This window comes from Toxotes jaculatrix, chromosome 10, assembly GCF_017976425.1.
Source record: "Toxotes jaculatrix isolate fToxJac2 chromosome 10, fToxJac2.pri, whole genome shotgun sequence".
Classification (NCBI taxonomy): domain Eukaryota; kingdom Metazoa; phylum Chordata; class Actinopteri; family Toxotidae; genus Toxotes; species Toxotes jaculatrix.
The window spans coordinates 27,061,092-27,084,247 of NC_054403.1; positions in this window are offsets into that span (position 1 = coordinate 27,061,092).

Here is a 23,156-nt window from a genome sequence, read left to right on the forward strand (position 1 = left end):
TTCCTCCGCTGAGCCTTCGCTTGTTGAGACTCTCAATCAGTTCTGGCACGGAGATGTTGCACATATTGGAGTAGGCTGATTGGCTTTCACGTCTTGGCGGTGGAAGAGAAAAAAAAAGGGAATGGTTAGTGATTAAATTCACTGGCAGCCTGGGCAACACAACACAACACAACACAACACACATACTCGTCTGTATTTATATTGTTGGACGGTAATCCTGTTAATGAAAAATGTGCTGTTTTTCACAGCCACTGGCATGGAGAGCGCCAACCCTCTCCTGTGGGAAGGCAGGTGGGATGAGTATTCGTCCGCCAAAATAAAAGACACATTAATAAGAAAAGAATGTCGCAATCAACTGAAATTATGTTCTGGACACAAAGCGGAGGACGCTGCTCGCCTGCTGGTGCACCTGAGTGATGAACCTGTTGTTTCTGAGCAGGTGAAGCTCTGATGCCAGGAGACAGCGCTGAGATCTGAGAGTGTGTGTTCTGCTGCAGGGACACACCGATCCAGCGCACTGTTCCAACTGTAGAGGAGGCTCCACAGACACACACACACACACACACACACACAGACACACACACACAGGCAAATGAAAACATGGCACACATCGTCCCTCACCAACAGCGCAGAGTAACTTCTTCAGGCTGTAGCTGGTGATACTGAGCTGCAGTGTAGAATCATCTTAGCCAGAACTGCTGATTACTAAGTTTTATTTCTGTAAACATATTTATTTAACAAAAAACAAACACACACACAAAAAAAAAAGAATAAATTTCACTTAAAGTTATAGTGTCATGTCAGAACTCAAAAAACACGATGACCCACCAACCCCTTCAGGTAAATTCAGGTGAGGATAAATTTAAGGTAGTTTAAAAATATAATAACTTTTTTTTTTTTTCATCAGACTGGTTTAGAGTTGATAAGAGGCTACATTATCCAGTGCCAGTGGAGACTGAACCATCAAATATCCACTTGTGGCTCCATTTTAGGTAACATCATACAGTATACTGAGATAATTCTGGCCCAGATAATCACACTGGAAGATGCCTAATATTGGTGCAGCCCAGCCGAGACTCGGAGCAGTGACAAATATCCTTCTCTGAAGTTTCATCAAAATCTGATCAGCAGCATCCGAGATATTGTGTGTGACAGACGGAGGGATGGAGGGATGGACGAGTGCCGACCCTCGGTCCCACTGCGGGGGGCAACAGTGGTACCAACGGCTAATTAATCAAATTATATGACAGATGGTGTAGAGGAACTATTTCCCCCACAGGACGCTTTTAGATGAGCCACCAGCCTCGTGGTGAAACTGAGCGTCAGCACTTGACTGAAGTCCTTTCATTCAGTCCAATAAGAGAGGGAAGCCTTGGGAGGGAAAAAAGGCCAGCATTAGTGGAGGATTGGAAGAGAGAAAGAAGAGAAGAATGATGAAAAAATATTGCTCTTTCCCTTTGGATGTGATATGATCGCAGCCTGGTTATATTGCTTTGTGGAATATTGCTGGAGCGCAGAATTAGATTGGGTCTCCCCCTCTGGCTTCCATGATAAGGCCTCAGGAAAAGCAGCTTTGGATCGATCCAACGGACAAAAACGGGACGACAGAAACATAAACAGATTATGGACCTTTGAAATGGCTTCATTTCCAGGCAGGGGGACACACCCACCCCCGTCCTCCCTCCTCCTCCCCTGCAGCAGGGAAGGGCCACCTTCAGCGGACCCTCAGCACCCACAGAACCATTTCTCATACCATAAAATGCTTTTATTTGAAATGTTGTACCGTTGGATTATAATTCTTTAAAGTTGTCTCAGACATTTGGTTGACCACACTGTGAGCTGTGAAATGATAAATCTGTTGTACATAACCTGAGTCATCTGTAGCGTTTCGTTGAATTATGTAGGCACAAAATAAAATTCCTCTGAAGCTTTGGGGTTTTGAAGACCAAACTTTTCCAGGTGGCTTCCATCCAGAAAGTCACAGCAGCAGCAGAAAAATCATTTTTTGGTGTGTGTCACGTTTATGGAGGAGTTTAAGGTAAGGAGTTAAACACAATCTGTTGATGTAGTTTGTTTTAGTGGCTTACTGAATAGAATTATGTAAATACCCCCAAACAATCTCTTCTTTCAAAGTAACTTATTGGTTAAATATTCATAAATGTACTTGCAGCTGATGGTTGGTACATGAACCTCATGTATTTTTCTGTGAAGTCATACAGCAAACATTTGCTCCGGGGGGGGACTCAGATTCATCAGGTGGACCCAAACACTTCTCTATATGAATATTAATGTTGCTCCATCAGCGCTGGATGTGTGGACTCGAGCTATCTGTCTTTTGAGGGATGGAGCTATTTGAAATACTCCTCAATCCCCGCCCTTCTCTCTATCACTGACTGAAAGGAAGCGTCTCACGTCGACTCACCTGGTCGCCAGGAAAGAGAAGTAAAAAGAGAAAGAAGTAAAATCCAAATGGAAAACCTTAACATTATCCTTTACTGCCAGTGTATTACTTTTCCCTCTCACAGAGGTGGAGCAGGAGTGATGGGGGGATTACGGCTTTGAAAAAAGAGAGAAGAAAAACCTTTCAGATTTATTGTGAGGAAAAGGCAGCAGGACAGCATCGTCAGAGCTGACAAAACAGATCCAATATTGCAGCTTGCTCCCTCTAATCTTATGAGTGGTCGGGGAGCGAGGTGATACTGCAGATAAAAGTAAATCTACTTGGCAGCGAAGATTTGCTGTCCTCATTTGTTTGTTGTGTGCGAGGCACGAGAGAGTATTAAGAGCCGGAGCTCACTCTGCTCGGAAATTCTCCTCCAATACGAGAAAAAACCAACCGGCACACTGGGAGATAAATTAGGACTGTGGCCATCGCTGTAATGGCAGGATGATGGCTGAATTGTTTTCCTGGGGCAGAGTCGGCTCTTATTTTCCCGGCAGGAAGCTTCTCTACCTGATTAGCGAGCAGAAAACCAGCTGAACAGAGAGAGCGAGCCGAGTGTGGGCGACAGACAAACAGAACAGAGCTGCTGCTTTCTGCTAAAGGACACACACTCACACACACGTTGTGTAACAACAGCACAACAGAAAAAAATGATAGTTAACCAGGTTCACACACACACACACACACACAGTCAGAGTGTGCTCTAACGAGTTCCCATAGTTCAGGAACATTGTCACATCCAGCGGAGAGCCGTCAATCAGCCTGCTGGGCCCTGAGAGCTTCCACAATACTGTCAACTGTACTCACACACTGTGGTCAGGAACAATACTGTACTGAGGTACTACAGAGGGGACTCGCATCAGTCCATGTGGAACCGGAAACTGTGACTGAAAGCCTTCAGAAAGCAGATGGCATATTTCTCAAGAGGCCATTCTGGTTTATTCCAGCTCGGGTTTATTTTTCCAGTTTTATCCAACAATTCTATCAGAGATAACAACTTACTGACCATCCATCCCCCAAGCAGTGAAAAACAGGAATCATCTCTTTAGTGACAGAATTTGTGTCTTTTCTGTATGCCATGGCTTCCAGACTGTCCAGGGTGCTGGTGGTGGATCTGTCTTGGGTGTGTGAACTTTATTTAAAACTAGAATTTGAAATAAAGTTTGTGATGATCGATCTGACACCAGCTGTTTAGCAACAGCAGCTTAATGCTTAAAGTCAGACTGAAACACACTGGATAGTGTGAGTGCGAACACTGTGAATACTGTGGACTGTAACAGGTTTTCCTCCAAAGCGATGAGCTTCTTCAGTGCAGCATGAACGACAGTTTCATCACCCACAGGAAACGGGGCTTGTGATTTAAACTGATGCTGAAAGCAGCCATTACTCTGTCAGTGCTTGAAACTGATCAGGGCTATGATCGCTCGCTCACAAACCGCTGGAAAAAGTAAAAGCAGGAAACTACAGAAAAAAGGTTGAGGGAGATGAAATTCTCTGTGGTGGATCTAATCCTCGCTCGCTCCATGTGGCTCTATGCCGGATGATGAAAGCGGAGTTGGAGGCAAAACTATCTTCCCCTTAAGTGTTCCTCCTCTCAAACCTAAACCGCCTGTCTGCCGCTTAAACTCCAAGAAAATACTGTAGATACTTCTGTTAGAGTGATGAAGAGGAAGGAGGAGGAAGGAGGCTGCTGCAGCAGCCTGAGGAGGAATCACAGCAAAGGCACGGGTGTGTTTACAAAGCAGGGGGTCGTGATTTTGGGGAAATCCAATCTTGTGATCAGGTAGATCTGATCAGGTGTGTGTGTGTGTGTGTGTGTGTGTGTGTGTGTGTGTGTGTGTGTATTTATATTTATTTAGGACTGTTAATCCAGATATCACCTTTTAGGCTCTTCTGATTCTAGTACTTGGAGCTTCCATTTTGTTTTACTTTTTTTTTTTTTATTGTTGTTTTTTCTAATTTACATCATTCCAGGTGAGAAAATGTAAATTTATAACTGAAAATCTGAAAAAAAACAAACTCTTGTTATATTTACTCTTGTCACAACTCGCCAACATATTTGCATGCAAACATTTTTCTGTGCAGAAAACAGCTCTTTTCTCAGAGGCTGGAGTTGTTCTTGTTAGAAGCTCCCTCACACAAACACATTCACACTGAGTCACACTCTTCCTCTCTCTCTCTCGTTTTCTGCCAGTGTTGTTTCAGTCTTGATGCCAGACTCTTACCATCCTCGCAGCTGAGAAACAAAAATCACAAACTGAATGAAGAGATGAAACGTGCGCTGTAGCAGCACGCGGTGACACTGTCCGCCCACCTTCATCTCACCCAGGATGCTGAGAAGTCCGACAAGTAGCCGGCTCACTCTCCACACAAACACTTCAGTGACAGGGGAGTCGGCGTTTGCTCTAACACACCGAGCTGTCGAGGGGAGTTTCTCTGTCGGAGCTGGAGGTGAGTCACTGCAGACAACAGAGCAAGCTCCAACATCACCTACGAGCACAAACAAACAACAGGCGTCAGATGGCAGGAAAAGGCCGGAGGAGTCAGGCTGGATGACTCAGAGAGGAAGAGGGAGCGTTTATCCTCAAGGACTTTTTTTTTTCCAAAATCACTTCCACACTACGCAACTTTAAAGTAAATGTTAAGTCTGACGTCCTGCTGAAATCCCCCAGAGGGCTACGGTTTGTTCAGATTTAACCAGATTTGCTGAAACCATTTCCCACCTATTTGGTTTGAAAACAAACCCAAATCTGAGCCTGTTACATGTACAAATAAGATAATAAGCTAATGCTTTCCAGTCTGAGACGGTATTAAACTGAGCTTTGTGAAACTATAGGTCACATACGTTTGGTATTTTATTTTATATTTAGCTGTAGTTTTGAAATAAATGGACATTTATATGCAAGAATCATGTCTTGACTTGTTGTTGCTCATCTCATTAACTGGCAGACGTCCACTGTGCTGACAGTCGTCACGGTAATAAAATGTGATGGCGCCAGCCAAACCTCAGATCCAAATCAGGTCCGGAGTGACTCACAGAGGCTGCTGATCGCAGAGGTCAGCAGCGTCCATAAATCCTCCGTTACATTAAAAGACAATTTGGTTTCTGTTGTGGAAGCTTTAGAACGCGCTGATGTTCAATCTGTGTGAAGCACATGTGAGCTGGAAAAGGTGCAGAGGGCCGACATGTTTATCTGTCCACACATTCAACAAACCACCAAAAAAAAAAAAAAAAAAAAAAAAGCACAATCAGGAGCTTTTTCAACAAGCCACAGGAGGAGCAGAAGAAGAAGAAGCCGTCGTTCCAGATGATTGATGCATCAGCGTATCTCATCGCCCATCATGTCTGGGCGCGGCGGATGATAAAGCCGCCGGCGAGCTGAGAGGCTTTTAGCCGCTGGATGGGTCAAACGCCTCTATCGTCATGGTAAAAGGCCGGAGTAAATCTCTCCGCCGCTGCTGCTGCTCTGCCAGCTGATCAATACTGATCTAAAAGTGATGAATGAGAGCTCGATGGACTCCATCTTTTCTTCTCCCAGCAGCAGGATAAGGAACATCTTATCTCTCCCTCCCTCTGTGAACTGGTTTTTTGGTGCAGGGCGGCGCGGAGGTCACACAGATAAAACAAAGCATCTTAAATGTGCTCCGTACATCGTTCAGTCCGAACTGCTGCTGATGTCTGTGTATCACAGCTGAAATTTGTCATCATTTCACATGTCAAGACAGCAGGTGCAGAGGTCAGAGGTCAAGGACTAAAGCAAAATGACTCTGAAGCTACAGTATGTTGTCTGTTGTCTGTCTTTTTTCCCTTTATCTAAGCAGGTAAAAGATTTCTTGAAATTAAAAAATCTGTGTTTCGGGTGCGACCTGATAGAACTGCAACGTCTGTGGTTCGGTTACAGCTGTTGACCTTTGTTGCTTGCCATACTAACTTGAAAAACAAGCTTTCAGTTTGAAGTTCTTCTGCATGATGCTTCAGGTGGAGCAGGAAAAAAAAGAAAAATGAAAAGTTAAATGAATGAATGATGGGATGTAGTTTGGCCCCATCCTGTCATGTATTTAAAGTGGGATTAGCCAGACTGCACCACCGCTGCAGACTGGAAGACTGTGTAAGAACAGTTACCTGCTACAATTTAGACACTATACTATAATAATGTGAATTATAGTATATATTATTATATATATATATTATAATTACCTTACCTACAGCCATTTAGCACAGATTTTTCTCTTGTAGTTAGTCTGTCCCATTCATCTCATCTGTGTGGACCCTGCAGGTTTGATGAGTTTCTTCTGGACTGGAGCCTGGGATTTTTCAGTCTCTGTGGTGGAGCTGAGGCCTGTGACAGTGACTAGCAGCGCTCACTATAGTAGAAGAAGCTTTAATTTCTAAATTTATAAAACTAAAAATTCAGCATTTGAAATATGGATAAAACCAGGTGTTGGTAACGGACCTCACAACAGCCTCCGTTCTTTACGACCATTCAAAGAAAAAAAACAAAAAACATCCCTCTTTTGCTCATAAGGCCCCACTCAGAGCTCACCTATAAGCCATTAGTGACCTCTGGGGCCTGGATGGAGCTGATGGCCCTTCACCAACGCCCAGGGGACCCACACGGACATGGAGCACTCTGAGCTACGACCAATAAAAGGACAGTGTGACAGTTCAACTCAGGCATTACAATGAACATCAGTTGTTTTTTCATTCTGAGCTCTCGAGCTGCATTTTCCTGAGATGAACCCTCCCCTCCACCCACCCGCCCGCACATAATGATAAAGGCCATGAATTGAAGCCATAAATTACCTCCTTACGTTGAAGAGTGTGATGATTAATCACTCCACAAAGTCTCCACTGAGGAGACACAAAGACGCGTCTCCTGGTGCCAAACAGCTTCTCTGTGTTCGCTGCTGATGATTTACAGCGCATCCGAGCGGCCGCGTTCAGCTCGGCTGTCAGCCGCTGAATCAGAAAACTGTTTGGAGATGCCAAGCTGACAAAGAGCGCAAGACAAAGTCCGCCGTACCTGTGAAAAGCTGCAGCATTTGGGCACGTTTCGCTGATGACGATGCCGCTCACTCCAGCTTCTTTCAGTCGCAATAATGGCCATTCGGTCAGTGACGCACTCCATAAATCAAACAGCCTGCCGGTTTGTTTACCCGCCGGGGTTGGGGAGAGGTCTGAAACAGCAGTATCTGTCCCAGCCAGCTGTTCACTCCCCCTCTCTGTCTCTCCGCAGCCTCGGCTAATCTCAGCTTTCCAACTTTCTCTAATTCTGCTCCTTCATTGTCCTCCTCATAAAGAGTTTTGGGCAAACTTTACCTCTGCACTCTGTCTGCTATCTCTGCACCAGAGTCGTGACTCTGTGTGCTCTCGTTAATTCAGTCCCTTTCTGCCTTTCCCGGGAGAGCTCTGAGGAAACTGTTGATTTAACGAACCGGGGGTTGTGGGTAAATAGGTACCTCCTTGACTTCTCTGTGTGTGTCCAGTGTAAACAGCAGTGTCCACACCAGAGGCTACCTTCCTTCACACAGCGAGCTCACCAGGGCGCTCGCACTGATTTGCTTTCTGTGTTTGGATGTTTCATGCTCATGGTAGCTGTTTTCTGAGCTTCACCATCGGTCAACGAATAAGTTGAGGTGGGACCAATTAACCTAACGTTAGTTGTGTCAACTAAACTTCTCAACTTAAAACATCCTTTACTCCAAGTGAGTAAAGGCAGGTTTACTGGGTCGGAAATCACCGCAAAAAAACACAGAAGGACAAAACTGCTGGAGTGCTTGCCTCTAAGGACGAAGACGAACTGGCAGAGAACAAAGGGGAAGACACAACTAAATACAAGAGGGGGTGGAGAGACAATGGGAAACAGGTGCAACACATTAGGGCGGGGCCAGGTAATCAAACAGGCGAGAAACACAGGAGGGCAGGAAGTAATTCTGAAACGAGACACAGCTTAGAACAACAAAGTAAAACAGGGGCACACAAAATAGGATGACAAGCAGGAATAAAAGCCATAAACTGGTTCAGGGGCTAGACATGACACCCAGTGAGCACAACACCAGATCTAGACTGAGGTATAGAACCAGGCTGTACACACTAAGCATTAATTTTGGTGATTTGAAGTCATCCGTATTAAAACTGGGGCTAAATTTATTTGAGAGATTATATTTTTAGATGCCTGACACATCACGACAGCTTCAACATAATGTAAATAACTTATAACTTAAGAACCTTATATAAGTTTATATTGAAATAAAGTCAGTGAAATGCAACAGTTTAATAAAAGTTTCACTTGTCAATCAAACGTAGTCCAGTATTACTCGTTATGGGATTTTTCTTTTGACCTGTAAATCACCTGTGTTCACTGGCTTTGTTAGAGCATTCAGTGTTTGTCATCCCTTTCTTCTCCAACATTTTGGCATTTGATTGCGATGACTTCAAAGGGCCACGTTAGCTGTCTGTCGGCGAGCCTTCATCTGAAATGTTCCAGCAACCTGTTGTTATGTCAGGGGGTTGAGTCAGGATGCTTCCTCTTTCAAAACAAAAGCATTTCTCTCTCAGTTAATAAATATCAAACTTGTCCACGTCAGAGTCACATGTCCTTTGTTTCATTTTTTTGTCAGTGCAGTAAAACCCCTGATATTCTTACATATGAACATGAGGGCTAGCCCATGTTGATTTGGCACATCCTCAGAAATTAACAGTACATATACACAATGAAACACAAGAGGTGGCGTCAGCATATCAATACACAATGTAAAGTCAGCAGCAACAACAAACAAGTTTTGAAGAAGAGGGACTAACATACTCTCTGTCAGTGGTGGAAGAAGTATTCAGATCCTTTATCAGCACACACATGTAAAAATACTCAGAAATACAAATAAAAGCCCTGCATTCAAAATCCAAATTAAAATATAAACCGTTCTCAGTAAAATGTACTTAAAAGTGGCCAGTGATCAGTGGTCAGTGATATGTTAATGACTTTACACTGTTAATTCAGAGTCTTCGTCACAGTCTGAGTGTGACGATCAGACTGTGCGCTAACCAGTGCTAACATTAAAGCCTGGTTTACTGCACTGAGATCGTTCAGCAGTCATGACTTCATTGTGATAGCTGTACTCAGATGTGATAGCTGACCGACCATTGTGTGTCAGCAGTAGAAATCAGATTTAATTGTCCACGTTACAATGACAGAACACTGTTTCTTAATTGACTCATTTTGGAAATTTTGTTGAAAATCTTCATTTGAAGCCAAGATGGAAACAAAAAGCTTTACAAATGTCTCCACATTTGTACCTGGCCTTACAGAGACCGATGAGATTTCTTCAGCGTTTTCCACCTTCGGCCGCTCATCTCTTCCCCCCAAGCTGAAGCTGCAGGGCTTGGCAGGACGACACAAGCTGCAATTGATTCAAAATCCTTAGCGGCAAAATAGACAAAGGGGTCATCTATTATCCTCGCCATCCCCCCCTCTCTCCTATCTCCTCTCCTCGCTTCTCCTCGACCCATCTTTGGCGGTCACCCGTTAAAAGGAAACTCAGGGGACGTCATGGAGCTCTCTGCACCGCCGGCCTCGCTCCACTTCTCAGAGGCCGGGAGCCAGGGCTAATTGGCGGATCCACCAGGGAGCCCTCCACCGCCAAACCTCCCAGCCAGGGGGCCCATTTGCAAGCATGTGATCTCTGCTGAACAGGGGCAAAAAGCCAGAGATGGAGGAGGTCGGGGGACGCTGGTGGGTCTTGAGGACATGGGAGAAGTGATTCCCATGAGAGGAGTGGGTGGCAGAAATAAGAGAGGGGAAACTTCTGAACCGCTCTCTGGGCTGTGAAATAGCTCTTTCAGCCCTTTTGCAGAAAATTTAAATACATTTTTAAAAGGAAGAATAAACAACATTATCTCTGAGCGTCCTTCAAACCCCTTGCGTGACCATATTTCTGCCAGGACTGATGTAAAGCATGGCAGCATGATGCATTCAAAGCACATGAGATGTAGTGGAGAGCAGAGACGCAGACCGGGAGGGTTTTAGTAGAGACTGTGGGTAATTGACAGGCAGAGCTGGACTGCTTTGTGAGCGTCTCCACCAGCAGCTCTTTGTGTTTATCGGCCCGGGCGATCGATGGTCATCGTAACCCCGGGAGAGTGAGGCCAGGCAGGATGAAAAGTAAAGACTTCTCTTTTGTTGTCCAGGCAGCTCTGTCCATCGCCATCGGCAACGCTCCCAAAGGGCCCGGCTCACAAAAATATGAAAGATTGAAACCATGACAAAAAGCTAGAATAAATCTTTCTATTTTTTCTCCCTACTATCCCCCAATGCACCCAGACTCTTTCCTTTTAGAAGAAATACTTTCAAATATTTTGGTTGGGCTCTCACTTTGAGCCTCTCTTCAGTGACCCATTTGGGTCCGGAGGGAAAAGTGAGCAGAGAGAAGCCGGAGGAGTGAAGCCAGTGTGACACAGTTGGATTTGATCATGCAAGCCAATGCAAACTATAAAACACAGTCGCACTCAGCTGCTGCACTGTATGGCTGGCTGCTGAGTGCTTTGTTGTGGTACTGTATGTTTTTCTTTTTTCTTTTTTTTTTTTAAATGTTGTGAAGGAATATTTTTCCTCTGACAGAGCCAGAACTTGTAATATCATGCAACTCCTCAAACTTTCCTGGTCATAGAGAAATGTCCGATTTTTTTGGGGGGGGGGGGTTTGGATGAGAAAACTAATCTCACTTTCATCTCTGACATTCAGATCAGCCTCAGCTGCACCTCAGCAGGCTAAACATGCTACACTCAGTGAACATGTAGGAAAATTATACATGCTAGCTAATGTTAGCATATGTGTTTTTTGTTTTGTGTTCTGTGCGTATTTAGCCATGATGATCCGAGGTTTTGGTATTTGCACGTACACATCCCTTTAATACAGTTGCCGTCCTTCTCCAGAAAACAGGTCCATGTTTCATAGTATATTATTTCAATTGCCAGAATCATAGGTACTTTATGCTGGTTGCCTGGCAACTTCACTGTGACAACAAGACTGCAGGACGTCACTACATCTGGCTGTTTACCAAGAGACTGTTACAGCACACAGCTCCCCATAGAACCACTAATCATTTTCAAATGATGTTGAGGTACAGGTTAAACAAACAAGATTTATTGTGTTAATTAGCTTCAGAGTTGTTGGTGAATGAAGTAAATACCCCAAATATTGAACTATTACTTTAGGAGTCATTATTTCTGTGAGCTCTCAGAACAGGCAGTGCAGCTGTGTCAGCCTCGTTCAGGCCTATCACAAGTTTTGTGGATGTTTTTCTGCCTCCGGCACAAAAAAAAGATGCTGTCGCCCCGACAAAGCTCGAATTGTCTCATTCTCTTCCAACCAGTCATCAGTCGACGGTCATCAATGAGCACCAGGCCGGACCTTCTTAAACGGCTGGAAAAGGCCTGGGAGCAGATCAGTGACGTTCTGCATGGACACATTTTAAACACTTTTTTGAAAGCAGAGCTCCTGTTCTTTTAAATTCCTTCAGACCTGCGTTGTTTGTCTGATCTGCAGTCCAGTGGCCATCACCCCGATCCAGCACTCACACACACACACACACACAAGGTGGACACACTCTTCAGTGTTTTCAGCTGAGCTCAGCAGTCACAGCCTCCTTTGGCTCTCAGTAAATTTGATGGACAGAAGACACTCGTCTCCTGAGAGATAAAGCATCAGCCTGTCTGTTAAATCACCATCTAAAACACTTTAGGACAAACAGCTTTTTATATGTTTTCCCTTTATGTCTTTTCTTCCTGTTTTATTTCTCTGTAAACTGAGTTTACTTCTTTTACTGTTCATCTCACTGGTTTTTATTTAGTCTTGTCTTTAGTAACACACTTTGTAGTCACTAGTCTGAAAAGTGCCGTTGTAATAAACTTTATTATGTTTAGTGTCTGATGGTGGGAGATTTGTTTAGAAAGCACAGGGAGGTTTCAGCTCTGTGGGAATTTTCTCGTACAGGCTGACAAGCTTCTTTACTGACCTGCTGATAAAATCAACATTAATGTTTCATGATGTTTGTTTTCAGTTTGAACACACAATCAATACACACAATAACAAAATCTCACTCTTTTACGATGCAGTGGAGGATTGTAATTTTGTGAGTATTCGCCGCTGTTTTCACCTCTAAATAAATTGTTTTAGATAAGTGTGTAGAACGTGCTGGCTCACGTTGTGATTCCCTGTGGACGGAGGTAAAGTTGTATAAACACGCCTCTGTGTCTCAGCATAAAACATAAAGACACAAAATTCTTATTCCGAGTCAGGATCGATAAGAAAACAGAGCAAGGAACCAAAGGGAACTTTAATCTGTGACCTCTACCAGGGCAGCACAAGCCTCCATATTTTTTTATTTTTTTTTTTATCAAACATGTATCTAAATTGTTAATTTGGAGGCACTGAGTGTGTGTCAAGATACTCGTATCAGTAAACAATCATGAGTACATGTGCCAGATTTATATTCATTAAATGAATGGAATGGTGGTGAAAGAGAAAATAGCAAAAAATAAATGAATAAATAAATAAAGCTGTTTGTCACTGTGTTCCTTCCTGTGATAATTATTGGATGTGAGCAAAAAATAATCACTTGTTTTTGTGTCTGTGTCCTAAATTTCTGAGAAATTGCACTGAAATGTGTCACTGACCCACACACAACGCACAAACCTGGAGTTCCAGGAAGTCGGTCCTCTGAGCTCGTTTACAGGTGGGAAACAAACAACATTATATCATCACAAGTCATTTCACATCGTAATTTATAAAAAGGAAACAGGTGAAATGATCCCACCCTGTCCTCAGCAGACACTCAGACTTGATTTAAGAAAATTAGATTTTAGGAATTAAAAATGTGAATACTTAAATTACTTCATGAGATAGACAGTCTGGTAATGTAAGCTTCTAAATACGCCCCCAGGGAAACAATTTTATTCTCATTAAGATTTATTAATGTTATTTTTTACAGTGCTAACTTTCCTGCAGCAGGAGCTTTAAGACGCAGCTGCTTTCTCCTGCAGACACGTACTTGTTCAGACGATCACCCATGTGAAAGTCTCCTCACTCTGGTTTTTCACACGTTTTCATCCTCACCCTGATCCCTGCAGCTTCTGTTGTCTTTATTTTGTCATTTTTCTCAGCAGAGGTTGAGTCTGTGACCTGTTTCTCCTCGTTGCAGCAGATGAGGTGAAGCGAAGCTCTTCTGCTGCAGGGTTAACTCTTCTACTCCACTACATCTCATCATCTGACTGCACTGCGGCCTTTTGTCCTCGTCTTGTCTGCTGACAGGAAGTGGTGGTTGGGGGCTGGTACCTGCCACATACTGTGACATGGTCACAAAGCAAGCAGGGACAAGCACATTTCACGGAAAGAAAGAAGATATAGGGGAAAAGATGTTTTCACACGCTGCGGCTGCTATCAGCACGTCTTTGTTGGTGGAGAAAAGCCAGCAGGCTTCCTCCACCTTATCTGATGGACAGACGTCTGAGCTCACTGCAGCCACCATCTGGGTCGGACAAATCGGCGGGGCAGGACAGACCAAACCACAGACGCCCTTTTTTTTTTTTTTTACAACAGGATCGCACAGTCCTTCAGCAAGCGCCGTTTGAATGTCACGTCATAGCCGTCACGTCCTCTGGTCGAGATTAGAATGAGACTCAAACTGCTCCCACTTTTCTGCTTTCCGTGAGTTTGGTCAAACCTTTGCAGTTTCAACAAAATATGGCTGAATTTTATCCTGATAGTCAGACTGAGCAGCCATTTTGGTCTCATTTCAGCTTGTAGCTACTGTATGTGGGACGTCCTTTGACATGGCTTGTATTGACATTAATTGAGGATTTTGGCTTAGTCGTGTTTTTGTTGTTTCGCGCTGCCTACAAAGTTTTAAAGATGATTTTCAAGTTCATATGTTCAACATCCTCAGCATAACTAACACAAACGTGATGCACAGTCAGAGGTTCTGGATCAGAGCAACAGTTTTGTGCTGTGAGAAACTGCTGGTGCAGTGATCGTTGATTTAACGTTGGGTATCAGTTTGGAAACTGTAGATTGGTGATGATAAAATAAGGACGAAACATTCATGTTCATTCACTGTAAAACCACGTTATCAACACACCTTGCCGCCACGTTTTTGGCCATTAAACATGCAAAAACTTTGGTCTTTGACAAGAAGCAGAACAAACGGCTTCCTATTGATCCAGAAAGAACTAATATTTGTACAAAACACATTACGCACTTTTCTGAATATTGAATTCGAAAACATCCCTGCAGCTCGGTGCATCCTGCTCATTCTTTTTAGCTGAAAGCACAGAGGATATTTTAAGCAAAGTAAAACCTCTCATCTGTTTAAAGCTGTTCATCATTACTACTCCTCTCCCTCTTGTTTGGGGCGTCTTCTCTCTGAGCTCGGTGCATTAAAAATTGAAAGCGTTCTTTGTGTTGATGCAGAGGGAAGGGTGGGGAGAGAAAACAGCAACGATGCTCTTTTGAGTGCTACTCCTGTGCTCTTGAAAAGCCGACATCAATGAAACGGGGAGGGAGAAGGGGAAAAAAGAAAAAAACAAAAAAAGAAGAGAAAAAGGGAAAAGGCGACATGAAGAAGTTGTTGTCACTCTGTTTGTTTTTAATGTTGAGATGTTAAAAAAAGCTGTCTGAGCACTGTGGTTGTGGTGAGACGAGCACATACAGTACAGGATGTTAGATCCTTCTCCCAGAGGAGTCTGACACAGAAAAAAAAAAAAAAAATACACCTCACAGCTGCTGCGCTCATATCCAACAACCACTAATGCATGTACAGCTGCTCCAGCACACACTGGATTTCTTATATGGGTACTAATAAAGGTCATTTTAATATTATTATCATGATTATGGGCATTTTCAACAAAAATCCTCGGCGTTGTTGGCCCCTCAGTCGGTCCATCAGTTTGGTCCCAACAACAATTGGATGGATTGCTGCTCCCTCTGAACACCAGCACGTTGACATCATCACCGAGTATATGTTCACGTTCTCATGTTAACTTTTAGCTAAAAACTCTGCAGAGCCAGATCCACAAAGCCACTACAGCATGGCTGTACACTCTCAGTCTTGTTAAGAAACCCGAGGATCAGAGGCTCCTTTAAGTTCTACTTCAATTAAATTTTCAGGATGCTTATGATTTTTTTTTTTTACCTTCTGAAAAGCTGGCATTTTGAAAGCGCAGTATGATTTTCAGTAGCACAGGAAGGTTCTTCAGCTGCGTCTCTACATGTAAATAACAGACTGAAGCTGCCTGGATCCTGATCTGTCAGAGAGTCTTTCAGGTCTGATTCACTGTCCTGCTGATGTTTCAGCTGAGAGCCTCACCTCAGCCCCAGAGGAAAAGCACCCTCAATCCCCCATCCACCCACCCATCCACCCACCCACCCATCCATCACTCCTCCTGCAGTTCTGACAGCAGGCGACAGAGGGCAATCTCCCCCCAGACAGGCAGGATTTGAAGGGGTGGGTTTGGAAGGGGGAGTTTGCCTTGAGTTGCCAGACACCTCGCTGAATAAGAGCTTACACGACGATGGGAAGATTTGAGTACACATGCAGCCTTTTGTTGGGAGGAAGGGAAAAAAAAGAAAGATGCTGATTCTTCTGTTGCGTCTCCTCGACAAGCTGCTGAGACTAGAGGCAGGATTAAAACCTTCTGGGTTCATGGTGTCTCACTACTTTTTGGGTTTAGTCTGATTCTGTGTTCACGTTAGTTTGTGTGTTATGTTTTTGTCTTCTCATCCTGCTCTGCAAATATCTGATCAACCTGCTGTGCAGCCGCTTTAAATGCTGAGAATATCTGCATGAATGTGCAGCAAGAAGAAAACACTGCAAGATGCTGTGAAGGACAAAAAAAAAAAAGAAAAGAACACCACAGCTGAGTGTGTGCACAGATGTTCCGTCAGATACTGATTATCCTTTTAATTTATCTGGAAACATCAAAATCAGTTGTACATATGGTGTGAAAATTTGTTTAAAAGTGTCATCACAGATTGTAAAAAAGAAAATGTAACGTCACCCAGTGGCTTTGGAAAAGATGTTTACCGCTCACAACACGAGGAGCGCTGCTGCCTGTGAGGGACACACTTCTTAATCACTGCTGACATTAATGTTTCCTGGCTTGTCGTCTTCGTCTTCGCTGCCTTCGTTAACAATACATCTGCAGCGATTAGTCAATTAATCTACTAGTAATCAATTTAATTTGCTAATTGAATAATTGTGAAGGTCAATGTTCAAACAAAAACAGAAAACAGAAGACCACTGCACGGCCTTCAAAGCGAGCCACAACTTCACCACGTCACAGGTACTCAGACGAAGAGCACTACACCTGTGGATGGAGAGCGGCACCAACCCTCTCATCTAACACTCGGCAAAAAAGCCTTTTCCCTAAAAGTCGAACTATTCCTTGAACAAACTCAACAAACAGCCACTTTCTAACGATACTATTGTTCCTGAAGCTCAAGAGTGAACCTCCACACACAAGTCGATGTTACCTGTCAGAGGAGACCAGGGTCGTGTCTGTCATTAAAAAAAAAAGGCTCCAACTGCAGCAACTATTTATTTTGGAGATGTTTTTTTTTTTTTTTAAATGTGGTGCTGGTGGATGTGAAGGCTTAACAGACTCTGAAACTGGCACCACAGCGAACATCAAGTATGTTATTTACATTATTAATATGCGGTAATGCAGTGCAGACTTTTTAAATCAATGTGCATTTAAATTGCATTACCACAGACAGATCCAGCGTGGCTGATTATCTTTTTGATTTACTTGAAATACTTTCTCGGCTGTCGGAGTTAAAAGGCTTGTACATGAGAGACAAAAGATGAGAGGAGCCCTGGAACCGACCCAGCGTCGCCGAGTGGATGACTTACATCTGTTGTCATGGAAACGGAGGACTCCGTGACGTTTCTGTCAAGAAACTCTGAACACAGAGGTGACAAAAACCATGGAGCGTGATTCCATTAAAACCCTTCTATCACTTTGTCAGTCTGAAGGAGGCTGAATAGAGCAGACACGCTGACAGCTGGCAGAGCAGAGCTGAAGGAAGGATCCAGCAGGTTGACTACAAACACTGGAGGGATGGAGAGCAGCAGAAAGGCCTGAGGGCTGAGCAGAGGAGGAGGAACACACGAGGAGCGGAAGAAGATGAATTAGGATTTGGGAATCAATGCCATGTCATGCTGCCATCTTGATATTTCAGCGGCTAATCCAATTTTAAAACCCGATCATACAGGTGCTATTTTCAGACTGAGTTTACTCAGATTTCTGTTTGAAATGTACAGAGAAAAAAAAACAACCTGGAACATACAGAGAGATGGAGTCATGCTAAACTTCAAAACATGGAGAAATGAAAACAGGATGTATCAGGAAGCACACAGTTTTTTTTTGCAATTAATAAAATTTTACAGTTGAATTTACAAGAAAACTAACAATGGAAAACTGATAGTTAACAGTGCTCCACAGTTCATATAAAGTTTCCCCTTTTCAAATAAAAAGTTTTATTGCTAATTTGTGAAAGGAGTTTTATTCATTTTTGCCTGTACTCAAAAAGAGTGCAGACTTTTACCTAAGTTGTGGACGAACCTGATTTTCCATTTCATTAAAAGTTTTGATTTACTGTTCTGTCTGGATGTGTGGACAGCGAATGCTTCTTGAATTCTGTACATATTCCACTGGGTGTTTGCATTATACAGATGTGTTCCACACACTGCAGGCATCTACAGCAGATGCTTAGTTTTTTTTTTAAACTCAAAAAGTATAAAATTTGCCTTAAGGCCTTGGTATTTTGGCAAGTTGGGTGTGTTTGTGTGCATCTGCTGAATTTCAGGAACGTTATCAACACACAGTGAAAAGGTACAGACAGGTGACCAATCAAAGAAAAGAACCCAAACGAGTGAAGGAGCATAATAAGATGTGCTGCTCCCATACAGGGCACAGGGGCATAACAAAGGGAGTGTATGTTGGTTTTTCTTACATTTATTTTTGTCATCCTTCGATTTAAAATGCACTATGACTGCTGCTAATCTCCTCTCTGACTGCCAGGATGGATAATGTTGTGTATGTAGCACTTAGGCAGCCAGAGGAGGAAGAGAAATGGACTTATGCAGATGCACAAAACACAAAAGAGGGAGACTGCATTATTTATATCTGCTCATCAAAAGCAGGAAGCAAAGACAGAGGGAGGATTTCAGAGGGCGAAGAGAGAGACCTGTTTAATGTGTTTAAGTCTCATGTTTACCTTCTCTCTCTTCCACTCAGCCCATCACTCCTCTCCATCTCTCCTGTAGCCTTTGATTGATTGGACGAGTGTGTGCTGTGGTGTGATTAGCCGGCTCCAGTTAAGATACATGCTTTGGTGTAAACACAGGGGATTAGCTGCAGACAAACACACCTATCAAACAATTAATACACTAATCAGCTGAAGAGAGCTGATACCTTTCACTGCCACTAACGCTGTTTCTCATCTATCAACAAAACCTTTTCCAGTCTTTTCCTCTTCTGACTTTTTTTTTTGTTTTTTGTCCATTGCTGTTTTTTTTTTTCCAAAAGCGTCTCTCGCTGTTCATTCTCGCTGATTTTATGCTCAGACTCTGCTTCATGCACTGAATTGGTCTCAGATGGAACAGCAGGCCAATTCCATTTGTCCAGCTCCTAGTTTTCCCCCATTTTTGTTATTCTGACACGCCATAATTCATTCACTCACTGCTCATTTTCAGAAAACATGAAGTGCACTGCAGGTGTCCAGAGCCGGAGAAAGGATGTAGTGGTGGCTGTATCCAAGTATTCAATGCTTTACTCAAAGGTCTCACATTGTAGAAGGTCAGATTTCTGTGTCTTTCTGATGCTGTGACAGTGTCAAAACACTCAGTCCACGGAGAAATGTACACCTGCCGTATTCTGAAACTGTCAGCCAATCAGAAGAGAGGCTCAGGGACCAACATAAAACACCTTGTTCTTGCAAGAGTTCCAGAGAGAGACATGAGAGAGGGGACGTTAAACTATACTGAGATGGTTTTTGGTACTTAAAACCACAAAGAGATGTTTTTATGCATATTAAAGCTTCAAATAAAACAGTGGGAAATTGTAAAATATGGGACTTTTAAATAAAAGAAACAATGCCAAACAAAGACTCTCAAGCTTTGGATTCAAATTTTTATTTTGCTAAAAGTGGTCTCCTGGAAGTTTCAGCAGTAAAACACATCTCATGTGTGTAAAATAAAGTTTCATTCTGAAAAATAGTCCATATTAGAGAGTAAATCATCGATGCAGCAATTTAAAAAGTTTTCCTGTTGTGCATCATATTTTATTAGTTTGTGTTTTGAAAGTAAAACTCCAGTCTGCAAAGTAATTATGGTCACAAGAAAACCACATCATTTGTATCATAAAGTGCAGCAACTGTACGTTAACTACTTCTTCTGTGCAAACAGTGAATGCAGTGTGTTGTGTTTCCTGTAAGAGCTGAAGAGCGACCGGCTGCTGGAAACACACGCGTGATGCTTTCATGGAAAACTGCAAACGAGTCCGTGCTCAGGAGAACGAGTAACACGGGGTTCAACTCTATTTTTGCTGAACTTTGAATGACACAGTGACTCATTTCAGTTACGTGAAGAAATTCAGTTACACAGTTTTAATGGGAAAGACGCTGTTTTCTGACAGAGTGAATCCCCTGTAATAAACACACACAAACACATGAAGCACAAACAACACCTAAAACACCTAAACCTAAATAAGGAGGAGGCTGTGGTGGAGCAGGGAGTGTCACGACTATGGGGAACAAGGACTAGGACCCAAACGCAAAAACCCTCAAGACAGGCAGAAAGGTGGAACTAAAAGTCTTTTAATTAACCAAAATTCACTGGAAGAGTCCAGGGCAAGGGAACAAAACTCAAACAACCTAAAACCATCCACAAAAAACACCAAGGAACAAAACTAAACAAAAATACAAAAGTCCTTACTTGAAACAAAAGAAACCGAGGTAAGTCCATGAGGGGGAAAATGCAAGACACAGGAACATGAACAAACACAGGGGCACAGACTTGGGCATGGAACACAGACGAACCAACAAGAACTCAGGGAAAAGACGAGACTTAAATACACAAGGCAATGGGCAACAGGTGAAACCAATTAGGGCGGGGCAGACAATCACAAAAGGAGGGAAACAAGACAAAGACAGGAAGTAGAACAAGACAAGATACACAAGGGCAGTGATTTCAAAATAAAACAGGAACTATAAACAAAACTATATAAACTAAACAAGAGTTCAAAAGTCCACAAAAACAGCCCCATTAGGGGCTAGTCATGACAGGGAGCTGCCATGACATGAAAAATGAACAATCCTTAGAGAAAACATGTTATATTAGGGATCTGTTTGCAGGGAAAGCTTCATTTTTTATTCAAGACTTTAAAGTTTCACCTGCCTCAGTGACTGTCTAACACAATTTACGGGCTACTTCATTCACTATTCAGCAGACAGTGGGTTTGATTAACCGAGCTGACAGGAAAATGTAGTCGGGACCACAAAAGTGTGCATCATCTAATGGAAAACAACAGAGAAAAATCTTACTTAATTAAAAATAATATAAACCTATGACTTTAATTTTTCATGTTTCTGAGCTCATTAAACCCTCTGCAAGCCGTTAGGAGAATGATCCTAAAATGCAGTGTGTATAAAAACAAAGATTTTTTTTGCAGCCTCAAAGGTGAAATTTGTTCTTTCTCCGTTGGTAGTTTTCAACTTGTCCAGTGAATTTTTTTAAAAGATATTTTTCCCGTCCTCCTACCGTGAATGACAGGATGCTGTTAGTCTTGTGAATACAGGCCTGCACTCACTGCAGTGACCAGTGAGACTCAGCAGCTCTGTTCCTCCATGTACATAAAGTGCATTCAACCCCAAAATCTGTCTCCCTCAGGGAAACACACTACACACAGCTATTAACAAAACATCTTAGCAATTCAGCAAACAGTACTTCTACCTCACTCAAACTACACACAGCATCCCTGCAGCACCATTTATCATCGAAACCCCCCAGAGCATCCTCCTACAAAACTCTAAACCTAAACATATCCTCGCTCTAACCAGAGCTTCAGAAACCTCCACCCTGCTTTCACATTCTTCTTCTTTCTTTTTAGCCCATCCCAAGAAGAGAATGAACAATTCCCCCGTTTTTCCAGCTTGTCTTGTAAGAAAAATTTTAAAATAATAGTTCAGTGAAACCTTCAGCGAGTGCAGAGGAAAGCGAAGAGAAAAGGTTTCACCTGCATGCAACACAAATATCGACTATTTCAAAATCACTATAACAAAAACAGAGAAAACCACATGACACTTCTCATTCAGCCAGTAAAGTGATCCATCACTGAGAGAGAAGCTACGGTCACATTTAGCCATTTAGCTTAATAATATACAGTTTTTCCAAATCATCACTTTATTTCTTTTATTTACACAAACCAATAAAAACCTGAGCACGACCAAAGTAAAATTAATTTATCATGACCTCAGCCCCACAAAAAGAACTAACACTGAACCAAACATGCTGCAGTTTTGGTGATGTTTGACAGAAATGAAAACTTATTGTGAAATTGGTGGAAGACAGGGTCGCTCACCTTCCACTAATTAGTTTCTCACAAAGTCGGTGACGAGCAACAAACCACAATCCCAGGCTTTAAAATATCTCTTCAGAAATCTGCAGGGGGCGTTAGAGACACTACAGACAAGTTTTAACGCACAACCTGGATCATTATCAGTGATATAAAATCATATTAGGTGAAAATGTAGTTAAGTGCTAATCCCTGACAGTGGAGAGTCAGTTTGTCTCTGAGCTGCTTTTTGTTTAGTGGATTTCTGGGAGTGTGTGAGTTTAAAGCTTCAGCAAGAAAGAAAGAAAAAAAAAAGCAGCAGGAGCTTGTGAGAATTCATCAGTGGGTTTACACTCACACACGGAGAGAAGAGAAACCTAAAAGCATAGTTGTAGTATTCTTTAACCGGCACAACACCGTCCTGCACAGGATCAGTCGGGACACAGAGTCAGGAAGAGAGAATTCGATATTAAAGGGAGGAATCTGCTTCAGGGAAACTTACTCTCAGCTAATTAATGCCACATTATTAATGTTAAAGAAACGTAAAATATAATAAAGAAAAAAACCTTAATTCATCCTGAGAGAGAAAATTAAACATAAGAGCAGCACAAGTGAGCAGAGAGGTGGAGCGAGACAGAACACAGATAAGTAGGAAAACTCCACACAAACAGCAAATAAATCAAACTCTGAAAGCTATTTATTGCACTTTTTCCAGACCAGTGTGCATAAATAAACTATGAGTGAAAAAATAAAGTCAGAGATTGTTACCAGTTTTATTCAGTATCTATTTTCAGACAGGCTGGTGGCACAGGCCCAGGGATGGTAACGTCGGCGTGTCCACCACTTTGGTCCAGACTAAAATATCTCAACAACTATCAGATGGATCGAGACTAAATTTTCAGACAGTTATAGTGTCTAGTGGATGAATCCTAATGACTTTGATGATTCACTGATTCGCTGCTGATACACTGTGGCCGTGAAGCGACAGCCACACTCTCTGCTGAGGGAGTTCCCCGCTGTTGTTACTGAAGCCGTCTACCTGCGAGAGCTGTACAGCAGCACCCCGACGGATTTTTCATCATCGCTGGCTTTGATCATACAAATTTA